At 36.9% G+C, this 18,471-nt stretch overlaps 1 protein-coding gene across 1 annotated transcript in view; it reads right to left on the minus strand.

The window, feature by feature from the left end:
* The window catches only part of LOC307195523 (uncharacterized protein), a 641,668-nt gene that overhangs the window by 488,989 nt on the left and 134,208 nt on the right, over positions 1-18,471 (minus strand). The window lies entirely within an intron of this gene.

Genomic DNA, 18,471 nt, shown 5'->3' on the forward strand with positions numbered 1-18,471 from the left:
GATGGGGGGCTGGGAGACTGGGCTCGCACATTGAGAATTTTGGAGGCGCTATAAATCATATTTGGATGGTAGGCTATGACCCATTTACAGCATGTGGGGAAACACTGCCTGCTTGTCTCTGCTTACATTTTTTTTTTTTAATTGACGTATAGCTGACTTACAATGTTGTGTTAGTTTCAGGTGTACAGCAAAGTGATTCAGATATTTTATATATATATATATATATAAAATATATATATATATATTCTTTTTTTTCTGCTTCTACCTTGTGACAGGAAAGAGACTGAACTTGAACAAAATGCTCATCATCCAATTATTTTTAAACTGAAATTAAATAAACATATTAGACTTTAGGGTTTATGTTTATACATAGGATAGTTGTTATATTGATGGTGAATTTTTGATATGGATGCAAAGATGTTATGAATATGGGCAGGCAAGGTCTGGGCTACAGGGCACAACTTTTGGTTTTTCTGTTCAGCACTGCCTCTCATTGCAACCATCACCTTATTTTTTCCATCGAGGAGACAGTCCTCTCCTGTTTTAAGATGTCTCCAGACCTCTCAGTATACTGCCCTGCTCCCTCCTGGACAAGCAGTTTACACATGGCCCAGCTGGGACAAACAGACAGGGACAACCTGGAACAGCTGTAGCTTAAGCAGAATGTCACACAGCTGGAGAGCGGCTGAACTTAATTCATCTTAATGGCAAAACCCTGAAAAGGTTTTTCATCAGTTTCTCCTCCCAAGATCCCCAGAACTGCCTGGTTTCTGATCTTTCTCTAGGCTGAATTTTTAGCTAATTAATTCCTTTTTTAAATAAACAAGAGTTGTTTTTTTGTTACTTGCTGTTAATGAACTCTGACACTTGCTCAAACACTCACCTGAGCCATGCATAAAAGAGTCTATTTTGTCCAATTACTCCAGACCCATTCTTAATGAAGATTTCCCACCCTGGGGTGTACTATGGCAATTCACACACTGGGAAATACTTAACCACATGGGAAGTATCCTCTCTGGCATTTTGTCAGCCTTAGTATTCGGTGGAATTCCTTGTGCCCTTTGGGAGGAGTTGTCCCATTTGTACCATCTTTGACATAATTTTTAGGGGGTATTTATTCGTCTTTGGAAACTGTTTGAAAATGGAGAATTATTGGGTCTCCACCTCCATATGCTGTCAGACCCCTCTCTCCCCTCCAGGTTACTCTTTACTCCCAACTCACTCCACTGAAGGAGTTGCAGCTCATCCAGTCATGGCTGTTACTCTTAGGAGACAGCAGTGGGTGACTTCCACTACCACAGATGCTTCCACGGTCACCAACACCTCACCACCAAGTTAGCTAATTTATGAATTGCTGTTGGGAGCCATTATTTTAACAGCTTCAGTTTTGGGGAGCCACTCCACACCATTAACTACGAAGGATCTTCACTATTTCACCACTAGATAGAAGCCCTTTCCATGTTCCCTTAGCTTATATATACCATGTGTGCAAAATTAACAGTAGGAGCTGGTCTCTGGGCTGCATTTCCTTGCCTGTCACTGGAGTTAAGGTGTCTTTGCTGGTACACAGCACTATGCATCCAAACGTGGTGAGTAACTTGGATGTTGCTCCTCATTTTAACTGTAGAACTGTTATAACTATCTATTCTTGCCTCCCTCCCCGGCCAATGAGTGTCTTTAGATCCATCCTGAATATCAATAAACAAGGAGGTCAATTGATAACATTATACGAGTAGCACTGCATGCCTGACACAGGAAGCTCACATACTAGTTCATTCTTAACAGCATCTTGAGGTCTGGACTCCAGAAAATGCTACGATTATATCTTTAGAGAAACTAAGCACTGAAAAGATTATGTGAGCACCTGTTTATATGTCAAATTAAAAGTGATCAGTACACTACAAAATAAAGTTCAACTTAATCTTATTTTTCGATTTTATTATTTTGAACCTTTTCTTTCAAATATACAGTTATAAAACTATTCCCCAAAATTGACTTGGTGTTTCCACTTTGCTGCTAGCACATCTACGTACTCAGTTCATCTATTAGGAAATCATTAGACACCCCTCCAATATTTAACAGTTCTGTCAAATCTCTTAGACCCTTGATGATAATTTTTGTCAACTGAAATAATTTCCTGTAGCAACTTACTCTCCAGTTTTCTTTTTTGTTAAGAATAGATATGATTAGGAAATTTACAAACCTGGAACTAAGCAAGTTGTCCATACCTGTGAAGTTGTCCCAAAACACTCACAGTGATTTTTTCTGCCTGGACAGAAAATGTTCTGATGTAACATGTAAAGTGCCTGTGACCAGCAATGCTTATATTCTGAATGTCTACTTTTAGAGAAAGAAATGGAATTTAGGTAAGCATTTCTGAGAAGACTGCTTTGGGGAGCAATAATGTAACTGAATGCATTAGGTACAAGTAACATATTTTGCGTGAACTTCCTTTATCTTCCTGGGTTAGAGGAAAAACCTACGTCTAATTCGCTCTGGCCTCTATCCCTTCTTCGAAAGTCCTAAGTCTAATGCAGCACCTCAGGCATTTTTTCTAAGAAAAGAAAACCTACTTCCACAGCAATACCACACACAGTATGCTATCAGTTTGTGAAATTCCACCCATTTACATACAGAGCAGTTGGAGGATACCTGCATCCCTACCACCGTCAGGGTTCCTTTCCTCCCTCCACAAGTGGCTGCAGCTGTGAATCATCTCAAAGTGCTCTGAATCACCTCTCTCCATTCTGTCCCCCCCATCTGGAAACAGCAGCAAAGGGAGTAAGAAAATAGGAGTCACTAAAGCTATGGCGACAGCTCAGGGGATAGCCCAAAGCTCCTAGCTGTATTCTCTTTTTTCCTATAGGCAGCACCTTTGCTCTCCCAGTCGGCATATACCTCTCTATTAGATATGGTGTCAGTGCACACAAGTGGCCTCTGAGACAGAGCAGGTACAGCTCTGATACTCAACCCATCTGTAATCAATATGAAAAATACAACTCACTAAGGAAGCCACTTGCTGTAACCCACAGTATCCAATTCATCCAAAGACATTTGTGAGGAAGTTATCAGTCCTCGCTTAGAAGGAAACCTACCCCTAAAAGTCTTTTAACTTACGTATACCACTTTAGTGTAAATATTAAGTTTATAAATAGATATCAAGCTGCATTATCTGACAGACTGTAACTAGTGGCTAGACCCTTCCCCAGAAGACTGATACAACTCCACATCAGGCTATCCACATGGATGTCAATGTGTATATAAAAGGCTTGTTTCGATCCTAGGTTCCCTGGACAATAATAACTTTCCCTAGGTCCACAGGCCAACGCCATGTTTCTCTTCCCAAGCCACAAGCTGATCCTGGTCATTACTTATCTGGCAAAGGATCTGAGTGCCAGGATACAAACCTAGAGTCAAAAGAGTGAGAAGTTTGGGAATGTAAGTCTGTATTTGACTCTCTACTCACAGTAATTAATGAATCTTCAAAAATGTAATGATCTAAAGTTTGTTAGAAAGAATAGTAGGGTGTACAGTGGGTTAAATAGTGGGCCCCCAAAAGATAAATCCATGTCCTAATCTATGGAACCTTTTGTTACATTATGTAGCTAAAGAGTGGATATCATCTTCTAAGAAGTATTACTTAGTATCACTCCTCTATCCTGGATTATCCAGGAGGGCCCTAAATGCCATCACATGCCTCCTTATATATATGAGACAAAGGCAGAGGGAGCGTAGACATAGACAGAAAGGATTATCCAGGAGGCAGTGTGACCATAGAGGCAGAGACTGGAGTGAGTGATGCAGCCATAAGCCCAGGAATGCTGGGTCAGCCAGCAGAAGCTGGAAGAGAAAGGGAACCAATTCTCTCCTAGAGCCTCAGAGGGAAAGCAGGCCTACTGACACCTTGATTTCAGACTTCTGGCCTCCAGAATTGCGGGAGACTAAACTTCTGCTGTTTTAAGCAACTAGGTTTTTGATGATTTGTTACAGCAATCACAGGTAATGAATACAGGGGATAAAAAGTCTTTTCTGGACTTGCGTTTATACCTTGTTCAGAGATATTTTGTTCCATATCCTTCAAATCATTAGAAAAGACATTTGACCAGTGACAGTTTCCACATAATCCCTCAAGGTAATTAAAAGCTCTCACACTTTGCAAAGGCTTGCCATCACACCATTTCCTTATCCAAATAAAGCAGAACTTCCAAAGAGTTCATGCTCCGTGATGGGGGATGGTTGGGGATGTCAGTGACATGCAGGTGAACCTCCAGGACTGGAAAATTCATTTTAATGGAGTCTTGTTTTTCCTTTTCATTCACTTAATAGAAACATCTTAAATAAAAGACTGGGCATCGAATCACCGGCTTTCTACCCAGCAGGTAAATTACCCTCAACTTGCAGTGTCATGTTCTATTTAGATTTCAATTTTTTTTTCAGTCTTTAGAAATATATAACCATCTCAATTCCACCAAACCTCTTGGAACCACCACCATCAGCAGTGACTGAACCTTAATACCATTAACTAAAGACAACTCATCTCGATTCATTAAGTCACTGAATCCTCATGGACTCCCTCCTGTAAGGTCACAGGGACTCCATCTCTATATGGTGCTGCTCCCCTTCCAAACAGACCATACTCTGCTCAAGAAGAAAGAGTATCTTCACCACCACCCCTCAGCTACTGCTCTAGCTCTCTTTTATTCCTTAAGTGTCAGGGAATATCCAAAGTCAAAACTGTTGATATTTCATAGGCCAGTTCTCCATTCCCCTACCACAACCTGCATGCTAAATACATTAGGAAATTCTTCCTGATCTCCTGTCTTATGTTTGACTGTACACATTAGTACACAAGGCATGATATATGTAGTTTGGTCAGATACTACTTAAGTCCAATTGCCAATAATAAACAATATAACATTTGACAGGGGTTGGAATTTAGCCCAATTAGTACACATCTCCTCAAATGTGCAGGGCCTCTGCAAAGATCTATACCGGTGCCCCCGTTCATCTAAACTACAGAGGTCAAGGCCAAAAGTTGAAGTGGATTATTAGGACCATGACATCAAGATGTGGGACGCTAACTGCTTTAATTTTTCTAAAGGCCAAGGACTCTGTTTAAGAGCTGGCCCAGTATGACTGGTATGTTATGAAAACCTTGATACGGAAGACTTCTAGGAGATAATAAGCTTTAACAGCAAATAAAAGAAGACACCTAAGTATTAGAAGTCTCTGGATTCATCATTATTGGACAAAAATCAAGCTAAGGAAGAAAACAGAAACAAAACTGAAGTGTCATAACCAAGGAAGGCTAGAAATCCAACTTTTATGGTACCATGTGCCACAAATTTAGAGTGGTGATTTTTTGATGTTTACACAAATCACCTGGGGACCTTGCAGTTTTTAATTCAGTATATATGGGGTTGGGCCTGAGAAGCTGCATTTCCCACTAGCTCTGAGGTGATGCAGACTGCTGGTCTAAGGATTACACTGTGAGAAGCAAAGCTTTCTAGCTTTACAGTGAAGGTCTGAAATAGTACACTACCTTTTTTCAGTTAATTATAACAGCACATATGCTGCTCTTGGGTCTTGATTAGTTCCGTGCACTCAGCTACATGCTTATCTACAAGCCTAGAAGAGCAATATTGAAAGATGATGCCCTGGGCCACCTGCCATTGCAGATTCCCAATTATGTTGTATTCTTTCCATTAGAAGCTGTTATGTTACAAGACCTCCCTGACCAAGCTCTCTGGTTGATCAAATCACAGTAACTTGTGCCTGAAGGTGGATGCCTGAGAAGGTAAGAAAGTGCCTGAGGAATTCACACTGGTAACAAGACATCAGCATGAGTTAATAGCATATAAAAGAAAGGGAATCTTATTTCTTTTCTAGAAAGCAGCCATTATAGAATCTTGACCAATGAACTTGTTTTTCTTTGCAGAATTGTTCCCATCGAAGGGTTAGGAGCCATCTCTTGCACAGACATATGGAGAAGGAGCCAGAATTAATTTTGACTCAGACAGAAGACATTTGTAAAGGTTTATAAAATGCTAGGCTGTTCAGCATAATTTCTCCAAAGTTCCTATATTTCTATGGAAAAGGTCCAGTAATCTTTAATGAAGAACCACATCTAACAGGACTGTCTTAAGCGTGTTGCAAAATTCAAAGAATTTCTGATTTTAAGTCAAACCACTCCTTCAATAGTCATAGCTTTGTGCCACTGATAGTGGCTTGGTGAGCTTGATTTGTCAGCAATGCCTAATCTGAGTATTAGTGAATAAAGATGCTGAAGGAAGGCAAAAAGCCCCAAACCTGATACCAATCCTTTCCACTGGGTCCAAACATGTGGAGGAATGATAGAGGTTGTTCCGAAGCCCTTGAAGCACAAAGCTTTTTTTTTGGAGTAAATAGTGTGAAAACTCTCTAAGTTCCCCAAAACTTTTTAAGTTTCCCATATATAAAAGTGATATTATTGTGATTATTTTCTATTATGTTATGTTTGAATCACTTTATACTATAAATTATGACTTCTCAAATATTCTAAACGAATTTTGAAGTGAAACATCTAAGAGGATTAAACTGAATTTCAGATGTTCTGTAATTTGTTGAAAAAAGAAGCTAGTAGTTGACAAAGCCAGATGGAAAAGCCAGATATTTTAGGTCCAGTTTTTTTTCACATTCAGCCAAACTAACCTTCTATATATCTTTTCATATTCAACAAGTAGAAACAACCTTGCTGATTTTATAATGAGGAAAAATGCCTTACTCTTTTCATCCAGACTTAGACAACCCAAACATTGTGGATATTAATGTATCCATGCTGCCCTTCACTCATTTACACCACTAAACTCTTCTTTTCTATGACCTATGGTGATGGGCTAAGGTTGAGCTGCTGCATTGGCATAATTGAGATCTGAGTCACGCAACCTTCCAGGTAAACACACACAAGTGTGATGTTGCTGGGTACAGCACAAAAAAATATTCTTACCAACTGTAAAAATTTTAGAAGCACTTTCTATCCAATTGATATTGCTTAATATATTTGAAGGCCATACCTCCTAAAAACTCTTAATAAGAGCCATGAAATGGAAGAAACAATAACTGTTCTCTGACTAACATAATCAGGAGAGGAGTTGAATTTTTTTCACCCATGAATAGAGCATAGTCATGGTCTCATACAATGATGCTTCCTTATTATGTAAATGATTATGGCCCTTAGGAGTGGATGACAAGGAGTAACAGTGTGACACTCCAGTGTCTGTTACATCTGTTGGAGATCTGCGTGGTTTGTGTGGGCTGTCGTGTGAATACATGATGGAAAAGAATAAGGGGAAAAGTTAAATGTGTATAATTTTAGTTTCAAAAACTATCATTTTGAAAGTGTATACTCTTTCCTTGCATTTTTATCTATTTCTCAACACAGCACTTTCCTTTCTTTTTCCCCTACGTGCATCTTCTTTGCTTCAGAATTAATAGCAATGTCCATTTAACATCAAATCTCCAAGAATTCATTATATGGATCATCATGTGTGCTTTGGAGAATTCAATCTTCCTGAACTGTGAGTCGATTTTGATTCCTCAATATCTACGCAAAACAGTTGCTAAATGCTAATAATATAGAAAATGAAACATACTCATTCATCGTTTGGAATTTTTTATGAAAGAGACCATGAGTAAAAATTTAAATCCACACAATTGTTATGAGCTCATATATCGGTTCTGCTTATAATTACCACAATCATTTTCTAGCTAATAGAATACTCATTAGGAACAGATAATTTAATAATGTGCACTCATTAATTGTTTCCAGATACACTTTCTTGACCTTTGAGTGAAAATAATTCCTTCTAGGTGGAAGGCTAGACTGTCCATAGTTGGTTGTTTGGGATACAGAAAAACATTTTTAGAGTTTGTCTAGAAGAATCAATGGAGAGTTGAAAGGAAGTCAGGATTTGCTTGATCTGTGTCAAGATGTGTCAGACGATGGGGAGGATTATGACATATTGAGTTACTGTCACTGTTTATTAAGAGGGTGCATAACTTAGCATTTCCTACTAAAATTTCATTGTAAGGGAACCAAGAGTCCCTGAATAAGGGCCATCAAGCTCATCTCCTGGAATTATTTCCTTTTTGGCACTATCTAGACTGATTACCATCATTCAGTTCTGACCCACCGGCGGAAAGTCTTGCCTTTTTCTATTATTGTCGTTGCATCAACTTTAATTAAATGTATTCAATTATTGCGTAATAGATGTTTTATTAATAACTGTGCAAATTATCATGGAAAAATGTCCTTTTCAATAATGCCATCACATCAAATTTATGAAAAAAAAAAAAGCCTTAACTCAGAGTCCAGTTTTAGAATAAGGAAAAAAGCTGCAGTCTTCAGTGCTCCATGTCTCATTGTCAAATAGTGCCCCCGCCACAATTACCACCACCATCAGTGATCACCAGAAACTGACATTATAAAAAATATGACTTAACAAAGCTCCAATCAACTACAGTGACATTGCCCTCTTGTAATTCATGTCCTTTGAAAACACATATTTCAGTGCTACTAATGAAAAGCCTATTTGCTTCTCTGTTCTTTGTTAAAGTGAAATTAAGCTAACCAATTTTGCTTTTTTTTTAACTACAACATCAGTATACCAGATAATGAATGTCTAATATAATTTCAATATTCTAACAAATAAAATTAAGTTTTATTATTTGAATAACTATAATAAAACAAACATATTTGATGTGATTATTTCTTTCACCTACAGGGTCTTCTATTCAAAGAAAAATGTAAGGAATATTCAAAGCTTATATAAAACTACCAGTTAGCATTCCAATTATGTAATTTTCAAAAAGAAAAAATATTAGTCATAAATAGTGTTATTCTACATAAACAACTTTGTATATATTTCTAATACTTAAACATTATTATGAGCCCTATTTCTGATAACCTAACCTTACAATATTAAACAGAAAATTCCTGAAAAAAAATAAGCACATAACCTTCTTCCTCTCCTTCTTCTATTCAAAAGTGGAGGTATATTTGTAAATAGTATTTAAAGGGGAATCAACTGTTTATATTATTACAATAATGAGAAACAGGCTTAAAGAATGGAATGTGGAGTTTTAAATTAGTATTTCCCTCTAATGATCAAACCACTGTTGAATACACTAATCCACTCATGCTGTCAGATCCATTATCGGCAATTATATTTTATTCAAGTGTAATCCCAGCGTTAAAAACAAAGCTACTGAAATCAGAAAATAAAATTTTAAAATCCTAAAAACAGCACATCGACCTGATCCTTTGGGCATTTGGTTCCCTATTATTTTAAAATAAGGTGGGGGTACTGAAAAGAACTTGGATTTTGAAATCAGTCAGACTTCTCCACATGCCAGTAATATAAATTTAGATATGTTATTTAATATCTCTCCTGTTATACAATTTGTAGAGCTATTGAAAAAAACACACAAGAGATACCTGGTTCAAGATAACTAACTAGGCTCAACCATTTGCCTCTCCTCAACCCTAAATTCTATCAAAATAATACAACACAAATAAAAATAAATTTCCAGCAATGTTGAAAGTCTGAGATGGTGTCATCAGTTGATCAGAACTGTTAACTTCCCAGAAAAGATAAGGCAGATGACAGCAAGACAGAAGACCAAAGAGAGCCAAGGCCATACAGGAAAGCAAGACCACACAGGAAAACCATATAGAAAAATAAGGGCACCACTGAAAAGTGAATACTGACAGCAGAACCCAAGAATGGCCTCATGCATGATTAAAGCAATGAGAAAAAATGGTCAGGGAGCTGTTCACCAGGTAATTAGTTGAAGAACAGAGCAGCTGACTTTTGTTTCTACCCTGAGGATATAACCATGAGAATAGTTTCCAAATTAGAAAATCTGACATTAAATGAATACCTATGGAGTAGGCAGTAGAGCAGGAAAAAAAAAAAGAAACTGCTCCCAGGTAGCCTAAAACTATCACCAAAGACAAGTTCTTACTCAAAAGTCAAGGCAAGGAGACCTTCAAGATGGTAGAGGAGTAAGACATGGACATAACCTTCCTCTCCACAAAAACAACAGAAATACTTCTGCATGTGGAACAACTCGAACAGAGCACATACTGAATTCGGGCAAAAGACCTCAGACTTCCCAAAAATGTGGCTGACAGGGTCTTGGTGCTCTGGCCGGGAGTCAGGCCGGTGCCTCTCAAGTGGGAGAGCCAAATTCAGGACACTCGTCCACCAGAGACCTCCCAGCTCCAAGTAATATCAAACAGCGAAAGCTCTCCCAGAGATCTCCATCTCAACACTAAGACCAGCTCCACTTAATGAACAGCAAGCTACTTTGCTTGTGCCTATGCCAAACAACGAGCAAGACAGGAACACAACCACATCCATTAGCAGAGAGGCTGCCTAAAATCATAATAAGGCCACAGACACCCCAAAACACACCACTGGACGTGGTCCTGCCCACCAGAAAGACAAGATCCAGCCTCATCCACCAGAACACAGGCACTAGTCCCCTCCACCAGGAAGCCTATACAAACCACTGAACCAACCTTACCCACTGGAGGCAGACACCATAAACAACAGAAACTACGAACCTGCAGCCTGCGAAAAGGAGAACCCAAACACAGTAAGTTAAGCAAAACGAGCAGACAGACAAACACACAGCAGATGAAGAAGCAAGGTAAGGAAACCTTCAGGCCAAACAAATAAAGAGGAAATAGGCAGTCTACCTAAAAAAGAATTCAGAGAAATGATACTAAAGATAATTCAAAATCTTGGAAATAGAATGGAGAAAATACAAGAAACGTTTAAAAAGGACCTAGAAGAACTAAAGAGCAAACAAACAATGAAGAACAACACAATAAATGAAATTAAAAATTGTCTAGAAGGAATAAATAGCAAAATAACTGAGGCAGAAGAATGGGTAAGTGACCTGGAAGATAAAATACTGGAAATAACTACTGCAGAGCAGAATAAAGAAAAAAGAATTGAGAACAGTCTCAGAGACCTCTGGGACAAATTAAATGTACCAACATTCTAATTACAGAGGTCCCAGAAGAAGAAGACAAAAAGAAAGGGACTGAGAAAATATTTGAAGAGATTATAGATGAAAAGTTCCCTAATATGGGAAAAGAAATAGTCAATCAAATCCAGTTAAGTGTAGAGAGTCCCATACAGGATAAAACCAAGGCAAAACATGCCAAGACACATATTAATCAAACTATCAAAAATTAAATTCAAAGAAAAAGCATTAAAAGCAGCAAGGGAAAAACAATAAATAACATATAAGGGACTCCCCATGAGGTTAACAGCTGATCTTTCAGCAGAAAGTCTTCAAGCCAGAAGGGAGTGGCAGGACATATTTAAAGTGATGAAAGGGAAAAACCTACAAACAAGATTACTCTACCCAGCAAGGATCTCATTCAAATTTGACAGAGAAATTAAAGCCTTTACAGACAGGCAAAAGCTAAGAGAATTCAGCACCACCAAATCGGCTTTACAACAGATGCTAAAGGAACTTCTCTAGGCAGGAAACACAAAACAAGGAAAAGAGCTACAAAAACAAACCCAAAACAATAAAGAAAATGGTAATACCAACATACATATTGATAATTACCTTAAATGTAAATGGATTATATGCTTCAAGCAAAAGACATAGACTAGCTGAATAAATACAAAAACAAGACCCGTACATATGCTTTCTAGAAGAGACCCACTTCAGACCTAGGGACACATACAGACTGAAAGAGAGGGGATGGAAAAACATATTCCATGCAAATGGAAATCAAAAGAAAGCTGGAGTAGCAATTCTCATATCAGACAAAATAGACTTTAAAATACAGACTATTACAAGAGACAAAGAAGGACACTACATAATAATCAAGGGATCAATCCAAGAAGACATAACAATTGTAAATGTTTATGCACCCAACATAGGAGCACCTCAGTACATAAGGCAAAAGCTAACGCCAAAAAAGGGGAAATTGACAGTAACACAAACATAGTAGAGGACTTTAACACCCCACTTTCACCAATGGACAGATCATCCAACATGAAAATAAATAAAGAAATACAAGCTTTAAAAGATACATTAAACAAGATGGACTTAATTGATATTTATAGGACATACCATCCAAAAACAACAGAATACAGTTTCTTCTGAAGTGCTCATGAAACATTCTTCAGGATAGATCTTATCTTGGGTCACAAATCAAGTCTTGGTAAATTTAAAAAAATTGAAATCGTGTCAAGAAACTTTTCTGTCCACAACACTATGAGACTAGATATCAATTACAGGAAAAAATCTGTAAAAAATACAAACACATGTAGGCTAAGCAATACACTACTAAATAACCAAGAGATCGCTGAAGAAATCAAAGAGGAAATCAAAAAATACCTAGAAACAAATGACAATGAAAACACAACAACCCAAAACCTATGAGATGCAGCAAAAGCAGTTCTAAGAGGGAAGTTTATAGCAATACAATCCTACCTCAAGAAACCAGAAACATCTCAAATAAACAACCTAAACTTTCACCTAAAGCAATTAGAGAAAGAGGAACAAAAAAACCCAAAGTTAGCATTAGGAAAGAAATCTTAAAGATCAGATCAGAAATAAATGGAAAAGAAATGAAGGAAACGATGGCAAAGATCAATAAAACTACAAGCTGGTTCTTTGAGAAGATAAACAAAATTGATAAACCATTATGCAGACTCATCAAGAAAAAAAGGGAGCACACTGAAATCAATAGAATTAGAAATAAAAACGAGAAGTAACAACTGACACTGCATATATATAAAGGATCATGAGAGATTACTACAAGCAACAATATGCCAATAAAATGGACAACCTGGAAGAAATGGACAAATTCCTAGAGAAGCACAACCTTCCGAGACGAACCAGGAAAAAACAGAAAATATAAACAGACCAATCACAAGCACTGAAATTGAGACTGTGATTAAAAATCTTCCAACAAACGAAAGCCCAGGACCAGATGGCTTCACAAGTGAATTCTATCAAACATTTATAGAGGAGCTAAGACCCATCCTTCTCAAACTCTTTCAAAATATAGCAGAGGGAGGAACACTCCCAAACTCATTCTACGAGGCCACCATCACCCTGATACCAAAACCAAAGATGTCACAAAGCAAGAAAACTACAGGCCAGTATCACTCATGAACATAGATGAAAAAATCCTCAACCAAATACTAGCAAACAGAATCCAACAGCACATTAGAAGGATCATAAACCATGAACAAGTGGGGTTTATCCCAGGAATGCAAGGATTCTTCAATATATGCAAATCAGTCAATGTGGTAAACCATATTAACAAATTGAAGGAGAAAAACCATACGATCGTCTCAAAAGATGCAGAAAAAGCTTTCGACAAAATTCAACACCCATTTATGATAAAAACCCTCCAGAGAGTAGGCACAGAGGGAACTTACCTCAACATAATAAAGGCCATATATGACAAACCCACAGCCAACACTGTTCTCAATGGTGAAAAACTGAAACCATTTCCACTAAGATCAGGACAAGACAAGGTTGTCCATTGTCACCACTACTACTGAGCATAGTTTTGGAAGTTTTAGCCACAGCAATCAGAGAAGAAAAGGAAATAAAAGGAATTCAAATCAGAAAAGAAGAAGTAAAACTGTCACTGTTTGTAGATGATATGATACTATGCATAGAGAATCCTAAAGATGCTACCAGAAAACTACTAGAGCTAATCAATGAATTTGGTAAAGTAGCAGGATACAAAATTAATGCATAGAAATCTCTTGCATTCCTATATACCAATGATGAAAAATCTGAAAGAGAGATGAAGGAAACATTCCCATTTACCACTGCAACAAAAAGAATAAAATATCTAGGAATAAACCTACCTAAGGAGACAAAAGACCTGTATGTAGAAAACTATAAGACACTGATGAAAGAAATTAAAGATGATACAAACATATGGAGAGATATATCATGTTCTTGGATTGGAAGAATCAACATTGTGAAAATGCCTCTACTACCCAAAGCAATCTACAGAGTCAATGCAATGCCTATCGAACTACCAATGGCATTTTTCACAGAACTAGAACAAAAAATTTCACAATTTGTGTATGGAAATGCAAAAGACCTGGAATACCCAAAGCAATCCTGAGAAAGAAAAATGGAGCGGGAGGAATCAGGCTCCTGGACTTCAGACTATATACAAAACTACAGTAATCAAGACAGTATGGTACTGGCACAAAAACAGAAATATAGATCAATGGAATAGGATAGAAAGCCCAGAGATAAAGCCATGCACATATGGTCAACTTATCTTTGATAAAGGAGGCAAGAATATACAATGGAGAAAAGACAGCCTCTTCAGTAAGTGGTGCTGGGAAAACTGGACAGCTACATGTAAAAGAATGAAATTAAAACACTCCCTAACACCATACACAAAAATAAACTCAAAATGGATTAAAGACCTAAATGTAAGACTAGACACTATCAAACTCTTAGAGGAAAACATAGGCAGAACACTCTATGACATAAATCACAGCAAGATCCTTTTTGACCCACATCCTAGAGAAACGGAAATAACAACAAAAATAAACAAATGGGACCTAATGAAACTTAAAAGCTTTTGCACAGCAAAGGAAACCATAAACAAGACGAAAAGACAACCCTCAGAATGGGAGAAAATATTTGCCAATGAAGCAACTGACAAAGGATTAATCTCCAAAATTTACAAGCAGCTCATGCAGCTCAATATCAAAAAGCACACGACCCAATCCAAAAATGGGCAGAAGACCTAAACAGCCATTTCTCCAAAGAAAATATGCAGTTTGCGAAAAGACACCTGAAAAGATGCTCAACATCACTAATCTTTAGAGAAATGCAAATCAAAACTACAATGAGGTATCTCCTCACACCATTCAGAATGGCCATCATCAAAAAATCTACAAACAGTAAATGCTGGAGAGGGTGTGGAGAAAAGGAAACTGTCTTGCACTGTTGTTGGGAATGTAAATTGATACAGCCACTATGGAGAACAGTATGTTGGGTCCTTAAAAAACTAAAAATAGAACTACCATACGACCCAGCAATCCCACTACTGGGCATATACCCTGAGAAAGCCATAATTCAAAAATAGTCATGTACTACAATGTTCATTGCAGCTGTATTTACAATAGCCAGGACATGGATGCAACCTAAGTGTCCATCAACAGATAAATGGATAAAGAAGATGTGGCATATTTATACAATGGAATATTACTCAGCCATAAAAAGAAATGAAATTCAGTGATTTGTAGTGAGGTGGATGGACCTAGAGTCTGTCATACAGAGTGAAGTAAGTCAGAAAGAGAAAAACAAATACCATATGCTAACACATATATATGGACTCTAAAAAAAAAATAAAAATGGTCATGAAGAACCTAGGGGCAAGACGGGAATAAAGACAGATCTACTAGACAATGGACTTTAGGATATGGGGAGGGCGAAGGGTAAGCTGGGACAAAATGAGAGATTGGCATGGACATATATACACTTCCAAATGTAAAATAGATAGCTAGTGGGAAACAGCCACATAGAACAGGGAGATCAGCTCGGTGCTTTGTGACTACCTAGAGGGGTGGGATAGGTCGGGTGGGAGGGAGGGAGACGCAAGAGGGAAGAGATATGGGGATATACGTATATGTATAACTGAATCACTTTGTTATAAAGCAGAAACTAAAAAAAAAAAAGACCTAAAAAATAGAAAAAAATAGGTATCTAGTGGGAAGCAGCCACACAGCACAGGGAGATTAGCTTGGTGCTTTGTGACCACCTAGAGGGGTGGTACTAGGAGCATGGGTGGGAGACACAAGAGGGAGGAGATATGGGGATATATGTATATGTATAGCTGATTCAGTTTGCTATAAAGCAGAAACTAACACACCATTATAAATCAGTTATACTCCAATAAAGATGTTAAAAAAGAAAAAAAGTCAAGGTGGTTTCATACTCTAATCATGAACCCTCTTTATCCTCCAGTACACTCATACACACACACACACACACACACACACACACACACACACACACATTCAACTGCCTAAGCTGGGGGTACTGCAATCCATAGAAATAACCAAGAATCAACAGACATTTGAAAGAAATAACAACATGAAACCAGCAAATTAATCTGAAACAGGAAAAGGAAATCACCAACAAATACTAACATAGGAATGAAAAGAAATAAGACAAGAAAACTAATAGTTTCAGAGATATTCAAGAGGATAGTGCAAACATATTAAAAATTAATGAAAGAGCAACCTTCAATGAAAAAGGAATAGTAGAATACTTAAAAATTCAAAACAGTTACTGAAATAAGAATTAAATAGACATACACTAAATAGCAGACTTTACATAGTTGAAGATTGAATTAGCGATCTGAAAAATCAAGGCAAGGAATTCTTTCAGAAGGCAGTTGCAAATGGACCAAAAAAAAAAAAAAAAAAGCATAAGATTGGAAGTAACCTAAATGTCCATCGGCAGATGAATGGATAAAGAAGATGTGGTACACATATACAATGGAATATTACTCAGCCATAAAAAAATGAAATAATGCCACTTACAGCAACATGGATGGACCTGGAGATTATCAAACTAAGTGAAGTAAGTCAGACAGAGAAAGATAAATATCATATGATATCATTTATATGCAGAATCTAAAAATAAATGATACAAACTTATCTACAAAACAGAAACAGACTCACAGCCTTAGAGAATGAAGTTATGGTTACCAGCATGGAAGAGTCGGGGGAGGGATAGGTTGGGAGTTTGCGACTGACATGTACACACTGCTATGTTTAAAATAGATAACCAACAAGGACCTAATGTAAAAATAATTAAAAGTTTTAAAAATATATAAAAAATAAAAACCACTTTTATAAAAATGAATAGCTTTGACTAGACTAAAATAGAAGATACAAAATTTTAAAATATACTTTATACTTGGTAAGGGTATACATTGTTTCATAAGACTTTTATAATATGTGTATGCATTAGGTTGCAATGTACATTATATTTCTTATTCTGGGTCACAGTTACTAAAGTTTGAAATAAATGGTCCTATGTTATCAAGTAAAAAAAAAAAAAAAAGATTAAAAGAAAAGGATCTGGGGATAAAGGCAAAATTCCAATCTCACTGCAGTAGAAGTTCCAGAAGAAGAAAACCAATAGAATGAGAAGGAGGCTAGAGTAACATTATTAAATAGAATTTAGGATGAAATTGCCAAATATTTATTTAGATTAAAGGGTGTAATTCTCTTCTAGAGACGTGAGTTCATATGTCCACCAAAGGGCAAGTACCAAGATGTCTACAGAAGCTTTATTCATAACAGCCAAAACCTGGAAGCAACCTAGATGTCTTTCAACAGGAGAGAAGATAAATCAATCCTGGTATATTTATACAATGGAATACTAAATAGCGTTTTCAAAAACATCAACTAATGCTAAATGTAACACTGTGGCTAAATCTCACTAACTTAGTGATGAGTCATAAAAAGCCAGAAACAAGAGAGTACATATGTTCCATTTATTTGTAAATCAAGGACAGACAAAACTAATCAATGATGAAAAGGAGTCAGCATATGGTATATTGTTGAAAGGTGAGAATATCAACTAAGAAATAACATAAGGGAGACTTCTGGAAAGTGATCCTTTGGTGTTTACATGGGTATGTGTGTATTTATAAAACTATGAGTTATACACTGAAGATTTGTGCACATTACAATATTTATGTTTACCTCAATAAAAAACCATTACAGAGTTCAAGTCATAAAGAAAATACAGCAGTCACAGACGTTTTTGTAACAAAGAGCCTTCACTAATCACTCTACATATTTCTGTTTTGATTGATTTACAACTGTAACATGTATAGCCAAAAATTTTCAAGACAAATAAGGCAAATGATGTGCCTGGTATAGTGCCTTCTACACTCCAGAAATAATAGGTCCTTATCATATCTTAACTTTTAATGACTCGTCCTAGTCAAGTAAATTAGTTAATGGAAATGTTTACACCATAAATAAATACATAGCACTCTTTATGTATCATAATAGATTTTAAATTGGATATTTAAAGGTCATTTCACTAAATTTCACTAAATTTCACTAAAATTCTGCAAGGCTTTGCACATTTTACTCCTGATCTGAAAATGAGACAACTGGGCTTCATACAGTCAGTGATCTGCTGGAAAATTATGCTGTCAGGACTGTGACCCAAATCTGCTGATTTCAAGTCAATTAAAATTTCCACTAACCATGCAGTGAAAATCTACTGAAACATGTGAGTGAAATACTTTTTTTCTTCTCATAGATCATGGAGTAAAAACTCCTATCAAGGTTAAATAGGAAAAGTAATGAGGATTTGTTTATGTATCACCTCTGAGCCATCATCATTTGGTCACCACTTCACTCATGGTGTCCCACC

Source organism: Stenella coeruleoalba (assembly GCF_951394435.1).
Source record: "Stenella coeruleoalba genome assembly, chromosome: 12".
Lineage (NCBI taxonomy): Eukaryota > Metazoa > Chordata > Mammalia > Artiodactyla > Delphinidae > Stenella > Stenella coeruleoalba.